The sequence below is a fragment of the Mus caroli genome, unplaced genomic scaffold (genome assembly GCF_978045245.1).
Source record: "Mus caroli unplaced genomic scaffold, Mus_caroli_1 scaffold_17, whole genome shotgun sequence".
Classification (NCBI taxonomy): Eukaryota; Metazoa; Chordata; class Mammalia; order Rodentia; family Muridae; genus Mus; species Mus caroli.
This window is the reverse complement of record NW_028227272.1, coordinates 40,428,759-40,448,107: the sequence shown is the minus strand read 5'-3', so window position 1 is coordinate 40,448,107 and position 19,349 is coordinate 40,428,759. Positions and strand designations below refer to the sequence as shown.

The window sequence follows — 19,349 nt, the reverse complement described above, 5'->3', positions numbered from 1 at the left end:
GCCTACGTGGCTTACAGGACAGGGAAAAACAAGCAGAACATTACAGCTATGTAGGGGATCAGAGAAAAGCAGCAAATAAGAGGTTTACTCTGTTGGGTGCACAGTTTGTAAGAATTAGTCTCATAAGTAGAGCTACTTGACAGAGTATCAGCCTGGTCCCCCACATCCCCTCCTCCCCGCTTCCACTTTCCCACTCCAGATCTTTCTGCAATAATGGAAGACTTTCTTTTTGCCTTTTTCTTATTCCAGGTGGGAAGTGTATCATTTTGCAAGAAAAAAAATCTGTTTTTCTTGGGCATATAACAAATGGTCGGACTGAAGCTGCTGTATGAAAATGGCAGTGTGCTTAATGAAGGAGGAGGGAACTGGTGTTCAAAGGGCGGAGAGCATCTCTGTGTCTGCAGATGAGCCCCATTTAAATCCTTTTCAAATGAAGACCAGAATGTTAGGATTGTCCTGTTTCTGCACTGGCCACTAGATGGCAGGTCCAAAAATCTCACTGGAGGGTAAGTGGGCCATGCGACTGACCAAGCCAGCATTGGTTTCTCAGAAGCCAAGGCATAGGACAATTCCACACTGCTTCTGCGGGTGGAAGTGATGGATGCCCTTTGGTGTTTCGGATTACAGAATGTTGTCACCAGATACACAACCAGAAACAGTAGATCTTTAGATAGCCATTATCAGGTGTTCTCAGAGTTGGCTTCTTGAACCTGATTTTACTGGTCTTCTCAGTATCTTACCATAATCATAAGGATATAAAAGAATAGTTGCCAAACTTGCCCCATGAAGAACAGATGGACAGACTGATGGGCTGTAGCAGGGTTGCCTACACCTGCACTTTGTTTAAGAATACATATGCTAGTTACCAATAGCTCTAATTTACTATTATATATGTTTATTTCATATAATGGAGGCTGACCATTTAGTCTTCTTGTTAGCTATTTTAGAGAAGAGAATGATCCAGGAGATCTTGAATCCAAGAGATCTATTATTTAGTAGACGAAAACAATTCTAACTCACGATTAGAATGAAAGAAGTTTAGAATAACTTCTGGGTAGTAGATTGTACAGTTTTTAATTTCCTTACACTGCGACATGAGAGTCCTCAAAGCTGGTCTTCTAGGTCTCTACAGGAAGCCATCCTTGCGCCAATTATTCTGAAGATGGATTGAGACTTTTCCTTTGAACTTTTTTGTTGTTGTTGTTTGTATTATCCTGATTTTAACTACTTGGGCACTGAGTACTTTTCTTATCTTTTAATTAAAAACTGACCTTATGATTTTTTAAAAGTAGAGACTCCTAAGCTCCAAGATAATTTATTATTCTCACTAAAGAAATGTGTTCTAAAGTCGAATTTATTTTTGTACAAAAGCTGTGACATGCATTTTGATATACATTTAGGCATCTATGCCAATTAAAATCCTGTAACAATAAAAGTAACATAGCCATGCAACTCGCCTGTCAGTCACCTTTTGTTCTCTTCTCTTTGAAAATTTAGGTAAAAGAATAACAGTAATATGTTGATTTTATCCATCCTTGTTTGTGGACATAAAATGTCGACATAAGACGAGAGAGAGAGAGAGAGAGAGAGAGAGAGAGAGAGAGAGAGAGAGAGAGAGAGAGAGAGAGGAAGGAAGAAAGACGAACACATATACTGGTCTCCAGAATAGAATATAAAATGCATCCCCCCTTAGAATAAGTATGTTTTATATTTATTTATACCCTTAGCATAAATTTCATACCAGTACTGATGATTTCCATTAGTTTGAAGGTAGGAATTAAAGTAAGACCAAACTAATTTATGATGAAATTCTATGGTTATTTCTGCAAAATTGTGGTAAAATAAATGCCAACCTTCTTCTTTGATCACAGAAAGCACTGAGTAGAGCTTAGAGCCCTGGGTTTGTTCTGGTTTTAACAGTGACTCACTGTGTCAAGTCCAGAGTCCATGACCTCCTTGGGTGCCTCTCCTCTGAAATGAGAGTGTTTTAAGGTGAATACCTATGGTTCTTCTCTGCTTTAATAAATGCAATATCCAGCTAAGTAAACTGCCACGCATGGCAGATTCCTTTATTTCTGAGACTGCGTGGCATTTTCAGATGAGAGAGGGAACACTACTGTTATGGAGCTTATATGAAACCTACTATGACTCTACAGCCCTACATCTACACAAAGGGGTGGGGCTGGAACGGGCTCCTCTGTTGCCACTCCCTTCTCATTCTGTAACACCCACATGTACTTAATTGTCTGCCATCCTAAATCCTACCCAAGAGGCCAGTTCTGGCCCTTAGGCAATTGTTGACTATTCCAAAGACCTTTTACCTTTCTCTTGGGCATGCAGGAAACCTCCTTTCCCCAGGCTTCCATGAAAACAGAGCCTCGTGACCACATTCTGGCCAATGGAATCCTGGTGGAATGATACATACTGCTCTGAGTCTGGCTCAGAAAAACTTTTCTCTGTTGTTTTCGTTTTCTCTAGTCTTCTGTCTGGATGTAATACTCAAGGTTACTCTATAAGCCATGTCCAAGAGATGATGAAGTCTCTGCCAACCTGAATCCATGATTAGTTTTGCATGAGCAAAACAGAAAGTTCTATTATGTTAATCCACTAAGCCTTGCAGGTTTATGTATCAGAGAATCTAATATTACCTGAAGTAAGAGCCCTCCTAAACCAGACACACTGGTTCTATTCCAAGAGACCATTTATGTCTCACAATGATTTCTATCATGTTTTTTTTTACTTATATGCAAGAGCTTTGTGTGCAATAAATGCATTTTATTCATTCTCTCCAAACTGTAGTTATTTCAATGATTTCAAAATAGAACATAACTAGTTCAGAAATTACAGAAGGTAATTGAAATAGTTTGATTAAAGAGTTTTTTGTCTTACTCTATATAAGTAGAGGATAATATCATTTTTACACTTATTTTTGGTTTGAAAATACACTGTGGTCACTAAAGCAACTTAATATATTTTGTATACTGTTTCCTAACAATTTATCTTTAAAGTATACACTGAATTATTTCTAAAAATTAGGACAATAGCAAGTGAGAAGAACATTAATTGAAAAAGGTAAGAACCATGAGTGTACATAAAAAAGGGGTGATTTTAGAGCTGGAAAATGCCATAGACGTTACCAGTACTTGCTGCTCTTGCACAGGACCCACAATGGGTACCCAGCACCCACACCTAACCTTCTGTCATCCCTGCTCCAGGTGGATGCAAGGCTTTTGGATCCCTTTGTGCGCGCGCACACACACACACACACACACACACACACTATTAATTAAACATAAAAAATAGCAAGTATTTTAGTAAAACAGGCTTCTACCACCTATGAGATTCCAGCTCCACACTCAAGCATAACAGTGCACTTTGGGCATGCTGTGTCAGTGCCGGCTTTCTCCTTGCCGAAGCTGGGTATTTCTAGTTTCAGTTTGATTCAAGCTTACCAGTGGTGTGCCTGAGGCAGTTAACCTTCGGTTCATTATTAACAGTGGCTTATTTTTTTTGCCTTCTCTCTTGGATCCTTTCTTGTCTTCTCTTTGGCTCTTCTATCCTCTCTGCTTCCCAAGTACTGAAATGCTCTAGTTCTATTCCCAGAGTTTTCCCTTGAAGCTTCTGCTTGGGTCACCCTGTCCACTCTCAGGACTTACCATGTGGTCAAAGGCAGCTACTCTATCCAAGACCTTGCTGCAGAGCTTGAGCTCTGCAGGACCTGTGGCATCTTGAGTATTCCAGGACATCCTTAGCATCTGACAGTCACCTTAAGGGCAAGTTCCAATGCAATACAATCTCTGCCCTTCCGGAGCACATCGCTCTTCCTTCCCTATGTTTTCTTTTCCCCGAGGATGACATCAACTTAGAAGTAGTACTTGGAAGCACATTACTGTGCTAGACACAAGTTAGGGTCATCTGGAAAGAAGGAACTGATAAATGTCCCATCAGACTGGGCTGTAAGTGAGTCTGTGGAATATTTTTCTTGCTTAGTGTCTGATGTGGGAGGGCCCAGTTGACTGTGAGTGGTCCACTCCTAGGATGATGGTCTTGGGTTATAGCAAAGTCAGCTGTGTGACCAGTGGATAACAAGCCATTAACAGCACTCCTTCATGGTCTGTGCTTGTACTACCCACTTGGTTTCTCTCAATGATGGACTTGGATCGGGACGTGTTTGTTTATGGTAATGCTATCAAAGTTACAGTTTCTCTTTCCTCTGCTGCATCTCTTACTGGAACCAGCCATAAAACCCTAGTTTTATAGTGTTTTTGAGATGTTTAGTCTAAGCTTAAGGATTAGGGAAGTGGGAGACAAATTAAAAATAGGATTCTTAAACCCTATGTCAAATATCTACTATTCTGAATTTCTTGCACAGACTATGTTTTTTAAAAAAAGACCAGAAGTACAGAATATAATGAAAAAAGTTTTTCATACCATTTTATGATGCCAGCATTCCATTAAAGGCTGCACAGAACCCTAACATCGGTTGTAAGACGGTATGTAAGGTATGTAAGACTCTTAGACCAGTCTCTCATATTTGAAACACATGCTCTTCACCCTAATTCTCATTATCTGAAACCAAAGCAAGCAACGACAAGGAAGGAGTTTTGTGAGGTAAAGGGAGCTGTGCTCACTGATGGTCCTTTAGTAACCTTTGTGAACTGGAGTTTTAAAAGATGTCTTTCTTCTGTATACTTCATGAAATTCCAGGGTTGTGGGTACTGCTCATTTTGGAACAAAATGGAACATTTTGGAACTATGGGCTCACACTTAAGTAATATATTTTTCTTTGATGTACAAATGAGGCTGCCCCTATTTAATAATTTGTTTTGGTTTCTTACAATTTACTCTTCAGTGTTTTCCACAATTCTTCAACATTAGTAATAATCCACTGTAGCAACCAGGTCCCTTCTTTTTTTCCAACTGTGATATATTTATCATCTATTACACAGACCTCCTCTGTTGCTTCTTCCCTATATACCACTAGCTCTAACATCTTAAATTTTCATTTGACATACTGCTTACTTAAATTATTTCATGTGTGTTCCCATCCATGGAAATTCATTTTTGTGTGACATAAATCCCTACCCTATTCTATTTCACAGTAATAAAACTTTATACGGAATTGCCAGAGAGATAGGTAACCAACCACGCAGTTTAAATTAAGTGCAAGATACACATGTTTGAATATTCTGCTTTCTGTCTAAGATGTGTAGAGACAGGTCCTGCTTGTATTTGAGCATCCTGTCATCTTTTTCAAACTGGTACTCTTGCTTAAACCTAAGAACAATTTTCTCACTTTGAGTCAAAAGTAACGTCTGCTATGCACAAAAGGCACAGTTATGAAATAATATGTGTGTTAAGTAAATCTCCTCTAAACAATAATTACAGTCAGTGCAGTCTCAAAGAGGCTGCCTCATGACTTGAGCACATGCCAGAGATGGAGCCCCATCCTGCACGGTGTGTCCTCATCCACGCTGTCCCTCTGCACCTTTAACGCTTTCTTTCCCTTGGCCAAGTTAACCTTTGCTAGTTGCCATAGCCATGGTAAATACCCTGTTTATTGGATTTTATTAGCATTTTAAATTTTGACATTTGGAAAGGCACAATCCTCCTTTTTCATTCTGTCATTTCTTAATGTACAAGTGTCCAGGCTCCTTCCAATTTTAAGTTTCTCTCGCTTAGCTTCAGAAGATTGTAATTTTGGAAAGTTGCAATTATTCTGCTAGTCCATAGTCAGAACGTATCAATTCTTATAACAAAATTTTGGTCAGAGGCAGTATTCATACAATTTAAGCATCAGCGTTTTAGTTCCATAGTGTTGTGCATATTTTAGTGAAATGAAGTTTGGTCTGAATCACCCAGTTAATGAGGTGGATTTTCCACCTTTTTTTTTTTTTTTTTTTTTTTTTTTTGGTGACACAGAAGTAATAATGTTCAATTTTATAAAGCACTGTGGAGTTTCCCAAGTACTTCCATGAACACAATGCTTGTTTGACTTTCAGCATGTGCTATGGTATAAGCAGCATCCTTTGTGTAGACACTGAAACAGGTTCACAGGCACTCACTTTAATGTCAGCTACAAGGCCAGAACAAGCTCCCCTTCTAAGGTTCTTCTCACCATGCTACATCACTGATCTTTTCTTACCCTTACATAGTTAAGCATCTCTTTCTTAGACTATACCCTCCCATCCAGTTCCTAATGCCCTAGTGAGACTAGGAGCACATCAGCACATTGAGCCAGCCATCTCTGTTTACATAGACCCTAATGAGATCCTATGACGTGTCTGCCATGTCTCCTATGTTATGAATGTTCAGCTTCTTTTGCTTGTAAACAAGATTTTAAATAATATGTGATAAATATTGGTAGTAATGAGCAGAAGGCATTTTGTCCATAAGTAGAGGTGTGGGAAATCAGGAATGTGATATGGAATGTGGACAACAGATGAGACAAGGTCCTGAGCTCATGGTCAGGTGACATCACTACCACAGTGACCATATGTGTGAGGACCAAAGTGGCTCTTGGGGAAGGCCCAGTAAGTGGCACATACAGTGTTTCCACATCCCTGTCTAGGCTGCAGTGGCTTAGAGCTGGTGGAAGCTGGACATTTTGTTTCTTTCTAATGTGTCTGTGTTCCTGGAGCCACAGAGCCACTTCTGCACACTAATCAGTTCTCTAGGTGAGCTTAAGTGCCTAATTATTAAGAGCCCTCCAAATTTCTAGTGTCATCTTCAAAATAGTTAGTGCCCTTTCTGTCCCATTTGCCCCCTGTGCTTGGAACTGAATCAGTATAGCAAATATCCTTAATGAAGAATCATGATACAGGGTTAAATTCACAAATTAAGCAATTCCGTTAGTTTTTATGTCAATTCCTTTTATCTTTGACTCTGTATCTTCATTTGCTTAAAATCCATCCCACTGTGAAACTAAAAACAATGCTACCACGACGATTCAAAGAGGACTATTGAACCCTAGGACATTTTCAAATTCTTGTTACCTGTAAGCTCTTGCAATATAGCAGTGTATAACCTGGCTTCCGGGGACTAGTAGGAAAATACATTATCAGATTTAATGCTAATCTTTAGAATCCCAGAGTTAATTCCTGCCCAGGTTAAATGCCCTTTTCATTATTACAGTAAAAATAAAAAAAAATGATTATAACCATTAATGGAGACTTAAAATATTAACTTTCATCCCAATATCTATAATTAAATGCAAAAAAGCTAAGTTAATGTAATGTTAAGGTTGAGCTTCTAATTGTACAAACGTCATGATATCTAAAATCAAGGTTTCTGGCACCACCCTCACATTTCGACATCAGTCCTCAAATGCTTTTCTACAATAGATGTGTAATTTACATGTGTGATTCACAGCTCCTGGAGGAAAATGTAAAGCACAGCAGATTAGGATTGACCTGGTGAATGTCTGCTTAGAGTATAGAATAATCAACAATAATGGAGAAATACAATTTATGTCCCAGTTGACTGACTAACATATTCCAGTTCAAGAATTTTCCCACTTTCCCTACACATCCTTTAACCTGGCCTTCTGATGAAAACTACCCATTGTCTGGAAAAGGAACGGACATGGATGTAGCAAACCAAGCAAACGTTCTGTGGACTGAGGTAAACTGACTTGTTCCTTTAACACAGTACAAAGGAATAGTCATGTGAAAATAATACCTGAGAGACTAACTCAGACTATGTGTTTATGTTTATAGGTACATCCTATAGAAAAATCAAAGGCTTTGTGGCTGAGCAGATGGGGACACAACTCATATTAAAGCTACTTACTTTAAGCCAAGTTGACTGCTAGCAAACTGCTTAACTAACCACTTTGCCTGTTTTTATTAAAGTAACAGTACTCGGTCTCAAATGCCAGCACAAAAACAAAGCACACACAAGCCAGGAAAGTGACCAAACAACTCACTTTGTACAACTGTTACAGAGATTAAGTTAAGTAATATATGTTACAAAGGTTCTATAAAGTTCTTCTGGGATTTATGATACTACATCAACTATCAGAACTAGAAAAGGAACAGTCACAATTTAACCATCATTTGGTTGTCTCTAGAGGTTTCTGGAAACCTCCTCCACCCAGACTACTTAATATTCATTTTATTGAAAGCTATAAAGAGGACTTTTTCTTCTATAATGCATATATTAGTCTATGGTTTATTACTGAGTGCCACATATGTTCAATACACGACACATCAAAGTACATCAGCTAATTCTGAAAACAGGTGAGTTTAATAAATCCTTGAACATTGGGTACAATGCTTAATATTTTCCTAAGTTTTATGAAACATTTGTGTCTAAACAGAAAATATGCATGAGAAATTCTAGTCTAACATGTGATTTAGAGGGAAAGCTATAAATCATAAACTTAAGGGCATGAAGCTAAAATGCCACCTCCACTATAGTTATAATAAAAACTCCTAAGAGTATTCTAGCAGGAACGAATAAAAATGGCAAGCCTGCTATGGATGGGTGGTGCAGAGCCCAGGAGGTAACCACGTGAGTAAGCAGCTGAGGCAGGATTATCCTTACTTGGGAAGAATTCATTGCACTGGGGAATTAGTGTGTTGGGCTGTCTGGGATGGTGTATGCAGTGAGGACGGAGGTGGGAAGAAGGATTTTTCATAGGAAAGCAACTAATTCAGCTTGTGGAATGAAAAGGAAAAGAGCTGCCCCTGTAAACAGTCATCTCATTTCTGGACCGGTACCAGACAGGCACACAAAAGATACATGTGTTCTACCTACTTGTTTTCTCACCTCTGGTGTGAGGTGCATAATAGGCATGGCTTGGTTGAAGCAGATCCACTAAGAATAACAGCAAAGATACAAGTACTAATTCTATGGGGATATTGATTAGTTGATACGTTAAAGCACAGTTCCTGGCACAACCAGAGTCAGGAATTGTCTCTGGGAGTTGTACAATACAGACAAGTGATAAAGAAACTGCAGAACGAATCATATAGCAAGTATGAATTAAAACTAACAACAAAACTGGAAACAAACAAAAAACTTCACACATTTGACCTAAAAAAATTTTTTTTCAGAGTCCTAATGGCTTCTTAAGTCAATTTGATGATGTGTAGGATGAGGTTTCTTTGAAAACAGAGGGACAACTGGACCAATGCGCTGAACATCACAAAGAGGACTCAAAATTTCACTCACAGATGCAAGTCAGCGCCCATTTCTGTAATTTGGAACAAGGAGCCCACCTTTGTGATACTTCAGTTTCTGAATAACTACTATGGTGATTTAGGATGGCTAGGTTTTTGATAGCATGATACAAACTAGAGTCATCTGGGAAGAGGGAACCTCAATTGAGGAATTCCTCCATCAGATAGATGGGAGAGTGGACCTCTCTTGACTGGTGGTGGATATGGAACTGTGGGCAGTGCCAGTCCTGGGCAGGTTTATATAAGAAGGGCAGCTGAGCAAGGCAGGGTGAAACAAACCAGTCAGCAGCACGCATCCATGGAGTCAGTTCCTGCTGGGTTTCAATGCTGAGCTATAAGCTCATATTAACTCTTACCTCCACAAGATGCTTTGGGTCAGTGTTTTATCATAGCAACAGGGAATCAAACTAGGGTAACTGCAAAACTGTTAGCTAATATGAGCTCTCTTAGGAAATAAGCTGTATACAGCATGAATAACAAACAAACAAACAAGCAAACCTACAACTTTCTAAACCAAAGACTTCTATTCTCTAAACTTATTCTAATATGTATTAACCTAGGATATACTTTTAAGACTAAACAAAAAGTAAGGATTTGAATAGTTATAAAACACAACTGAGAGCAATGGCTATTTTATGAGGGTGAAAAAAAGGTTATCTTTCTACAATAGTTTAAATCAAAGGATTTTGAATTCATTAAAGATTTTATACACAATGATAATTTGAGAGTAAACACAAATTTCTAGAAATAGGTAAATATCACTCATTTGACATTTCCCTTCTGACTGTGGGGAACATCATAAAATCAATTGATAGAGAAATTGCACAGGATAACCGTGCACTGAGCACTGCACATGTTTCTAGTCCTGCTCTTAGGTGAGCAGGGAACAAGGGGTCTCTGTTCTCATGGCATGAACAATACTTTCTCCTCCTTTTCTCCTTAGGGAAAGACCACCTGGAGCTACACATGGTGGATTTGGTTATAGAGATTAATTAAATTTAGAAGAGTGATCATTTAAATCTCATGTCATTCAAAACTTTTGAAACAGTATTTCATTTAAATCATTTAGGTGGTTTTTCACAAATTGTTACCCTCTTGATGACATGCCAAAAATTTCCAACTAGAGTCATTTTTTAAATTTTAAAATTAAAACAAGTCAATAAAAGTAGTGATTAAAATAAAAGGTGTATCACCTAAGGCTAATAACATTTCTATAGTGCTGTTTAAACATGACTGTCTAATATGAAGGGTACCTATCAGCTATGTGAAATATCCCAACTTTCTTCATTCCTTCATTCATTCTGTATTACTTAATACCAAAATATGGAAGACAGTATCTCTGGGAACTAATTTTAACCTGACAATATAAATTCAGAAGAATGAGTACACATTTCATATGGTAGTCATGAAGAAACCCTGTCAGACAACTAAAAGGAAATGGCTCATGAATTTGATGCATGTATTGAGATATAACAATTCTACTCACATCTCCTCTTTCTCCTTCGTACGGCACCGCTGATATACATTCTTGTATATGAAGAAGGGGAAAACCTATTTTGAATGTTTGTGCTTCTGGCTAGCCTAGTCAAATAAGAATAAAACTCTCTGCTTCTGGATCCCATAGAAGAATAATCCTCAGATTTTGCATATAACTAAAAGAGCTGTTACAGCCTTTATGGTTTGCAGGGTAAAAGCCATTATTTCTTCAAGGTGATTTGAAAATTGCCCTTCCCAAGACTTCCTGTCTCCCATATAAAGTACCATTTGTATTCTATTTTATAGTTTGTAAAAATGCTTTCACATGCATTGCATTGTTTAGTTAGAAAGCAGCACTGGCTTTGGTCCCCAGACTCCAGAGTGTTTACTAAAGTAACTACTGGCTATATAGTATGGAAGAGCCACTTACTGCTTTAAGCATCAACTAGTCTCAGTTATAAACAGGCACTGTTACCTACCTTGTAGAAAGGCAGTGATTAGCAACAGTGCAATTGGAGTGTCCATGCCGTTAATAACCCATGTGAGGATAATAAGGACTTCTCACAGTCTGTTTCTACTCACCAGACTGGAAGAAGAGGTCTTCACAGTTACTTCAGAGTACATTCAACAAGCACCTAGTTAAGAGTAATGGCCTCTTCAAAACTTAAATCCAAACCATCTTCCTAACATGGTTCTTTACTTCATGGCAAAAAAAAAAAAAAAAGTCTTTAATACACGTTCAGGGAGAGTCCATGATTTGGAACAAGATGTAAAATTTAATTCTAGCTCTTCTTTAGCCTTGAAACAGACTGCCCTGCAGCAATATGTGTGTTTCCATCAGAGTTTATTTGGTGGGCTCAAAGAAGATTGGAAGGAGATTTTCTTATATAATTGCTGCCCTGCTGGACCTGAGTTTCTACAGTCTATAAGTATAGGGATATCTTTTGGGTCTCTCCTCCACTTTCAGATTTTTGATAACTCTCAAACACTAGGCTAGAGCACATTGGAACATTTTGCACAATGTAAGGTGCTGGGCACACATTTCTCAGGTTAGACTCTGGCAGGTAGTTTAGTCATACTAGTTTAGGATGTGCACTTCCATCTTCAGACTCCAGCCTATGTGAGGCGCATCCAATGTGCTCATTTGAAGATAAACTCATTTGTAAGTTATAACAACATTGTACAACTGTTTCCATTGCTGTGATAAAACACCATGACCGGCAACTTAGGGAGGAAGGGGCTTATTTCAACTTACACTGAGGTCATACTCCATCAACTGAGGGAGATCAGGACAGAAACTGAAGGCCGACACCTTAAGGCAGGAACTGAAGCAGATACCACAGAAGAATGCTGCTTACTTGCTTGCTCCTAATGACTTGCACCTGTATTCTTACATGCCTCAGGACACCTGTCTGTGGGTGGCACTGTCCACAATAGGATGGGTCTGCTCACATCAATTATTAGAAAAATGCCCAAATAGGCCAATCTTATGTAGGTGCTTTCTTAGCTGAGGTTCCTCTTTCGTGTTGACTCTAGCTTGTATTAAGTTGGCAAAACAAACAAACCAAACCAAATCAACCAACCAACCAACCAAACCATAAATAACCATAAAATCCACTGTCCGTCTGCCACTGAGCGGTGAATCAGGTTCACTGTTTGTGGAAGTTCTTGCTTGTTCAGGCAATGTATGTTACTTTCTTTGCATGTTTAAGATCTTACAGACAAAAATCCAGCAGGAGTTCTGAGTGTTTCAGCTGATCCTCCAATGTTCTCAACAGGGTAGAGAAACAATGAGTCCCTTTGTAACCTACAGCTGCCATTTTAAAAAGGAAGTGCAGACAATCCAAATGTACTGGTGATTAACAGTGGCCACTGAGTCCCAGACAAGTAAACAAACATTTACTAAAGAAATACTCTGTGGAGAATTCGTCACCATATTTAAGAAGATACCATCTGATCTCAGAAGATGTTTACAATTATTGCTGTGAGTGAGGAAAACATGATACCTACACAGGCTAAGCTTAACAAGGATCAAAATACAGAGGCATACAAAGAGTAATCAAGGATGTCAGCACAGGGAACAGGATAAGAAAAATAATTAAATAATTTATAGAGGCAAAGAATGTTACAGAGTGGAATAATAGCTTAACAAACATGGACAAGGAAAAGGGCAAGCCAATTGCCTTGCCTAAAGCATCAAAAGTATGGCAGACAAGAGCAAAGGATAACTACATTTAGACAAAACTGTATGAAGAACCAACTCAATTGACTCCCAGAGATCACCGAGATTTATTTAATAAAGCCCCATTCATTCCTTTGAAGAGGAAACAGATGCTGATGGACACCTTGAAACTGAAACCAAGGCCAAGAAAAGAACAGTGGGAACCATGGGCAGGAATAATTATTCTAAATCACTGAAAACAGAGGGTAGTGAGAACAGCCCACGAAGGGAGAGTGGCCTACTTCTAGAAAGCAGATAAGGCCTACTCTTTTCAAGGGCCACCTCCAGTCTCTGAAGAGAAAGAGACAAGACCAACTGAAGAGATATTGTTGGGAGAGAGCTGTCAGAGTGTAGTTGTTGGCAGAATGAAAATGAAAGACAAAAGGAAGAATGACCTTTAGAGTAATCCCAGTGCTGAGACCAGAGGAAAGAGCACCACTAGCAAGAATTACAGAAGGAGGAAATGGATACACACACTTTGAACAGTGTGTGTGTGTGTATAAAAGTAAATACATCTCTGTAGACCACAGACACACACATATAGAAATGATGGGTTTTGCTATATAATATATAGCTTGCATTTTATTCACTTAACCAATTCTTTATTAGATATGCATTTTTACTATATATGAATTTTTTATTAGATATATATTCTTTTCCGTCTTTGGTATACAATAAAACCATGTATAAGGTTTACAATAAAGAAACAAAATGTTCCATCACTGAATGGAAAATACTTTAAATCCTTACTACATTTTTCATTTTTATTTTTATGTTGGTTTTGTTGTCTGTAATTCATAGGCCACTGACACAGAACTGCTTTCATTACTGACAGATGTGCCTTCTCAATATGACTGAAAATCAAGTAATTTCTCTTAGTGTACTTGCATATCTTTTTTCTTAAGCAGCATTTATGCATTTGGATGAAGCCAATAAATAAGATGCCTTTGGGTTACAGTGCATTAGTGTCTATGTAGTTCTACCTTAATCAGAGACCTCAGTGTCGTCTCCTGGAAGGGGTGCATGTGCACATGCATATTCTATGCTTCACTCAGATTCGGACCTTAGGGACATGGTATTTGCATGATAGTTATATTTTGGATTCTTTTGTGTTTAGGAGTGAGAGAAGAGAGGAAACACACCCATTCTGCACAAATACCATGCACAACTCAATGGCAAGGTCCCTCTTGGTGTTCAGTTGAGGTGAAATGAAAATGTGTATGGACCAACTCAAGACTAATCTCTCATAGCATCTCATTGTAGGTACATTGCTTCTATCTAAAGAAGAAAGAGCCAGGAGATCATTTAATCTTAGAAATAAGTTCATCTAGGAGGACATTAAGATATATTAAGTTTAAAAACATGGCTGTGATATTTTGCATACATTAATAAACAGCAAAATTGGGGGAAAACACGGATGTAGTAGTCTTCATAATGTGTAAGGTCTAAAGCCTACTTTGAAGCAAAGTAACAGTGGGTAAGAAAATAATTTCCTTACAGAGGTTAAAGGAAAAAGAAATAAACAAGCAAAGCACTTCACACACTAACATATTACTATATTTATTTCTGACCTTTGGCTACTGAGAAAATATGGAGAATGACAATTCATAGCTATTTTATTAATGGTAGATGCTCTTCTTAGCTCAAGGAAATTAAGTCCTTTATGACATCTATTCTGCTAGGAAGTATTTTTGTATTCATTTTTATATAGTCTCATTCAGTAGTCCTTATCATTTTAAATGAGACCTTTTCTTTACCAAGACATCCTATGTGTTAATTATGGCTGAAAATGCTCTTTATGATGGGGTTGGAGCTGATTTCGTAGACCAGGGCAGAATAGAAAGGGGCAAAGATCCTACTAGTCCTGCATTTATACTTCCACTTCTAAGATAGTCAATATATTCCCGTGCTGCTAAATGTTTTCAGGATGATACGATCAGTATACCACAATGGCTCCTGTCTTCAACCTAGATAATCTAGTTCATTTTCTGTTACTGTGTCATTTGCCTTTTTAAAGAGAAATTTGACTCTCATACAAAATTTTGCCCAGGTTAGGACACAAACAAAACTTACTAATGCTCTTTGAGACTTTTCTCTCTCCCTCACCCATGTTTGAAATCATTATTATAGGAATAATCTTTCCCAGAAAGCTGCTGGTGGAATTTATTTCATAATGAGTTATAAGTGTTGACGTCTAAATATGTGCGTGTGAGTGTGTGGGTGAATGTCTGTGTGTCTTCTGTTTGTTAGTGATGTTATATTTTTGGCAACCCTGTCAACAAAAGTCCATTTTATACCAAATGCTCCCCTTGCTTGAAGAACTGTCACAAGCACTATGGTGCCCTTAGACTGTACTTCCCAGCTTCCTTCCTAGAACGTTGCCTTCTGTTGTTCTCATTTTCCTTTCTTATCATGTTTGACCCTATTTTTCTTACCTGATCACATTATCTCCTCATATATTTTGGTTCAGTGCTAAGTTGTCAGAATTTTTCATAGTTTCCATGATGACTTGCATAGAATATATACATTAACCAAATTGACCCACATTTACTGGGGATAAAGAGAAGTCCAAAACACCAGCTGCTTTGTATACAGACAAGACTGCTATTCTTCAGTGGTATTTCCTTATCGTTTATAGAGGAAGTCTTGAAGACAATAGGTCAGTAAGTGTGCTTGTTGTTCTAGCCCTCTTAGGACACTTTCTGTGGCGTGTCTTGACATGCTTCATTCATAGCATAGGAAAAAGTTCCCAGTTCTTATTTTCTGGTCTCACTCCTGACTTCTTTATTTTCTTTAAGTTTGTGAATTTATTCTTTCTTTAAAAGGTAATAATTTATGAGCTATCCTTTGAAAAAAAATGCCTAAAATAATTCTTAAAGAGAAAGAGAGTTTGCAGTAAAAGATATTTACTTGAAATAAAGAAGGTTCGTAGAGTCCCAAGATTTAAAAAAACACCGATTATGCTTCTAATTTTGAATAGAGCAAAGCCTTTTTATTTATTAGACCATCATTCTGTAAGTGATACAGGAATGTCTGAAGCAGCATTTATGTTCATAATAAAACAGCATCCACTTTGGTAACTGTTTGAGGATCTACTAGGTGCTAAGAAACACTATCAAACTTCTTACACTTAAAGAATTCATATCCATAGGAAGGATCAGACAAAGCTACAGTGTTAGAAATTTAGCTTCAAGTTTCTTTTAAAAAAAAAGTACATGGAAGTTGCTTCATAAAGGATGCACCTCTAAGGAAGTCTTTATTTGACAGATGGAAATGAAGATAAAGACATAAGTAAATACTTGAAGAAAAGATTGTTGATCAAAGCTGCAACATTCAGGGTTGGTGAGATGGCTCTGTGAGTAAGGGCAATTGTCACCAGGGCTAATGACCTGAATTTGATCCCTGAAACATGGTATCCAGATATGCACACACACATATATAATAAACAAATATGTGTAATTTAAGGTGGCATATCCAGATAAACATGCTTTCATGAACCTCAAGCATAACCTTTCAGCTTCTATTTTTACAAATGGTTGTAGAAGTTGCCAATTATCATGTAGTATTCAATAATACTATAGGCCTCACTTATAAGACCCATAGCTCCTTAAGTCAGAAAGCATACAAGGAGATGTGCAGCTATGAATAGATGTACCCTGCCTGTGACCTAGACATTTCTGTAAACTTGTCCATATGGTTCTCAAAAAATAAAGCTCACAGACATTTTATTGTTTAGGAACACTTTTAAATCTATAAATAACCTTTTCTTATTTTTTCTTATTTTTTATTTTTCTAAAAACAGTGAGTTACTTCACATAGCTTTACTCTATTTCTTATTCTTTGCCTCTGTTCAGAGTTCTCTGAGGCTTCTTACTGAGGGAGATAACATTAAGGACCGAGAAACAGTGCAAAAGAACTAGGCACTTGTACCTTTTGGAAACTTTTTCACAAATTTTTCTATTGTTTTCTTCCTTCAGTCATTCAGCAAACAATCCTACATCCCAACCACCATAATAGACAGGTTAAAGGACTATGCAAATCCAGATTTGTTTCTTACTTGGCCAAAATTATTGGGAGATGATAACATTAAGAGTTTTTTTTTTCTGAAACACAGATTTCTAGTGAGATATTTAGTTTATTCCTCAGTTATCAATTTGGTGATCACTGACAAAACTACGTTTCTGTTATAACCATTGGCGTCTACATTAAATAATCTGATTTATGCTTGCCTTAAAGTTAAGAAGAAAACCAAACCAAACAATCTCTGGCGTTCAGTAGAGGTAAGACAAAGCTAGGCAATATGGTAGAGGTAAGACGCAGCTAGGCAACATGGTCAAGTTCATTTACATGATGCTAGCTGTTAGTCTACTCAGGACCAAGGTGAAGACTTAGGATTTGTAAACCATGAAGTTGTGACTGTCGTTTTGAGGACATTTTTTTTTCCTTAGAAATAAAACATGACTATATTTGAAAGAAGAAAGGTCTGCACTTCTTAGGTTCTGTGACCCTATCAGCAATACCTTTGTTCTGGTAGAATTAATTCAATGTGTGACTCCAGGACTGGATAGATGAGGAGAGGAAGGAGACTGTAGCCTGTTCATTCCCCTGGGAAGTTCTGCAAAATAGCTTCCCCATTCACCCAGTGTGACGATTCATCTTTCTTATTCCCACATGAAGCAAGTTGTTCAAAATGTTCCCCAAAAGGTTTCTGTCTTTCCCTTTAGAAACAGAGATGAGCTTGTGAGGCAGGAATTGGTATCTCCTGGCAAACTGAAGCACTGCACAAATCAGTTCTCAAGGAACTGCTGAGGTAGTCGTAGCTTAAGGACTGCGTCTGTCTGCGTCAGCTTCTCGAGGATCTGAGGATGAGGGTCACAGCTTGTTTATCCCTTTCGGTTAGAAAGCCTTTCCAGATGAAGCCGTCATTTTCAGGATTCTATTTCTCCCTGTCTCACTAGAGTGTCTTTCTAAAGCCAACCAAGGACCACTTTAGTGAAATATTAAAGACAAGGGATGCCTGGAATCATTAAAAGAAGCCAAGCTTTCCCTTAGCACGTGTCCTCTTCTCTGTAAGGAGATGAAGTAATATATAATCTCCTTCCGATGTTGCCACCACAAGGGCAATTTGGTGGGAGGAAGAGCTGCATTTCTGAGAGTGAAATCCCACTGCACACACAAGGATGGATTCAGAGGGGCGTATCTTTAATATTCTCATCTCACAATTGGTCTCTTTGCTCACAACAGCACCGTGGGCACAACAAGACCCTCCGTCTTCAAAGTAAGACTGAAAGTTCCTCCCGCATTGGTAGACTGTCTGATGAAGGAGGAAAATGAAGAAGGAGATTCTGCTGGTGAGAGGAGATGTAGATGAATACAAGCCAGACCTTTCTGATGTTTCTCTTATGGCTTGTACACACATCTAGATTTGATCCTTTCCCTGGAGTCCCCATGATAGGATGTGTCATCTGGACAGACAGCCAATTTGCTTACATAGACTAATTAAACAGCCTTTAGTACCATAGACCTCTTGTATCTTTTTAATACTCCAAAAACTATCTCAAGTAGAAGCAGTTACAAAGAACCCTCCTGAAGGATGGGGAGTTTGCACTTGCCAAAGCAGTCACTGCGAGTGTGGATGAGAAATAAGACACCATATCCTCTTTGGATTCAATGGAAGCTTTACCTCAGTGTTTATGTTAAATACATTCTTAGGGAATTTTTCTCACCAGAGTCAGCATCAATTTAAGAAATCAAACACTAGTTACTAGTCCCCACTTAGAAAAAAAAAACTAGAGAGAAGAAGAACAGAAAACGCAGAACTGACAATGGCCCTGTATTTTCCCATTATTTAGGAAGTTAAGTAATAGGATGGTTCAGTGGGCAAAGGTGACTGCTGCCAAGCCTGATGGTCTGAGTTGGGTCCTTGGGACCCTTATGATGAATGAAGAAAAAAGACTCCCAAGAGTTCTTCTCTAACATTCACCCTTGTGCACACACACACACACACACACACACACACACAAACACACACACAAACAGCAAATAAGTAAGTAAATAAAATATAATTTTTTTTAAAAAAATTGAAATTATATTTGTAATTTCCTGAACAAAACCTTAGTGATTATCAGTTGTGCTACTGAAGGCTCTTCCTGGGTCCCATCACTCTATGTTTTGCCCTTAAGTCTAACACACTAAAGGGTTGAGAGAGAAGAAAATGAGCTTGACACTCACAGCACAACCCAAACTGATCCTGATTCTTCTCGTCACTTTCTAATTCCTCGCAGATGGTATGGATAGGGTGTTACTGGCCAGCAGGTAATAGGTCCCGTTGTAGCTAATGGTGATGGACAGACTCTCATGTCCGTTGTCATCCCCACATCTCAGCATTTATGCATGCCTATCATCAGTTGCTTTGCAGCACACAATACCATGACAGGAAACAAAATGCAGCCTGTTTTCCCCACAGG

The 19,349-nt window shown here is 38.3% G+C and overlaps 1 protein-coding gene across 29 annotated transcripts in view; it reads right to left on the bottom strand.

The window, feature by feature from the left end:
- Zbtb20 (zinc finger and BTB domain containing 20) overlaps positions 1-19,349 on the bottom strand; it is a 765,654-nt gene that overhangs the window by 199,763 nt on the left and 546,542 nt on the right. The window contains exon 1 of one of the 29 annotated variants that reach the window (XM_085832273.1): positions 2,322-2,860. The exons of the other annotated variants lie outside the window; for them this stretch is intronic. The gene's annotated coding sequence lies outside the window, so the exon portion shown is untranslated. Of the gene's footprint in view, positions 1-2,321; positions 2,861-19,349 lie in introns of those variants that run through there. 29 annotated transcript variants of the gene reach the window in all.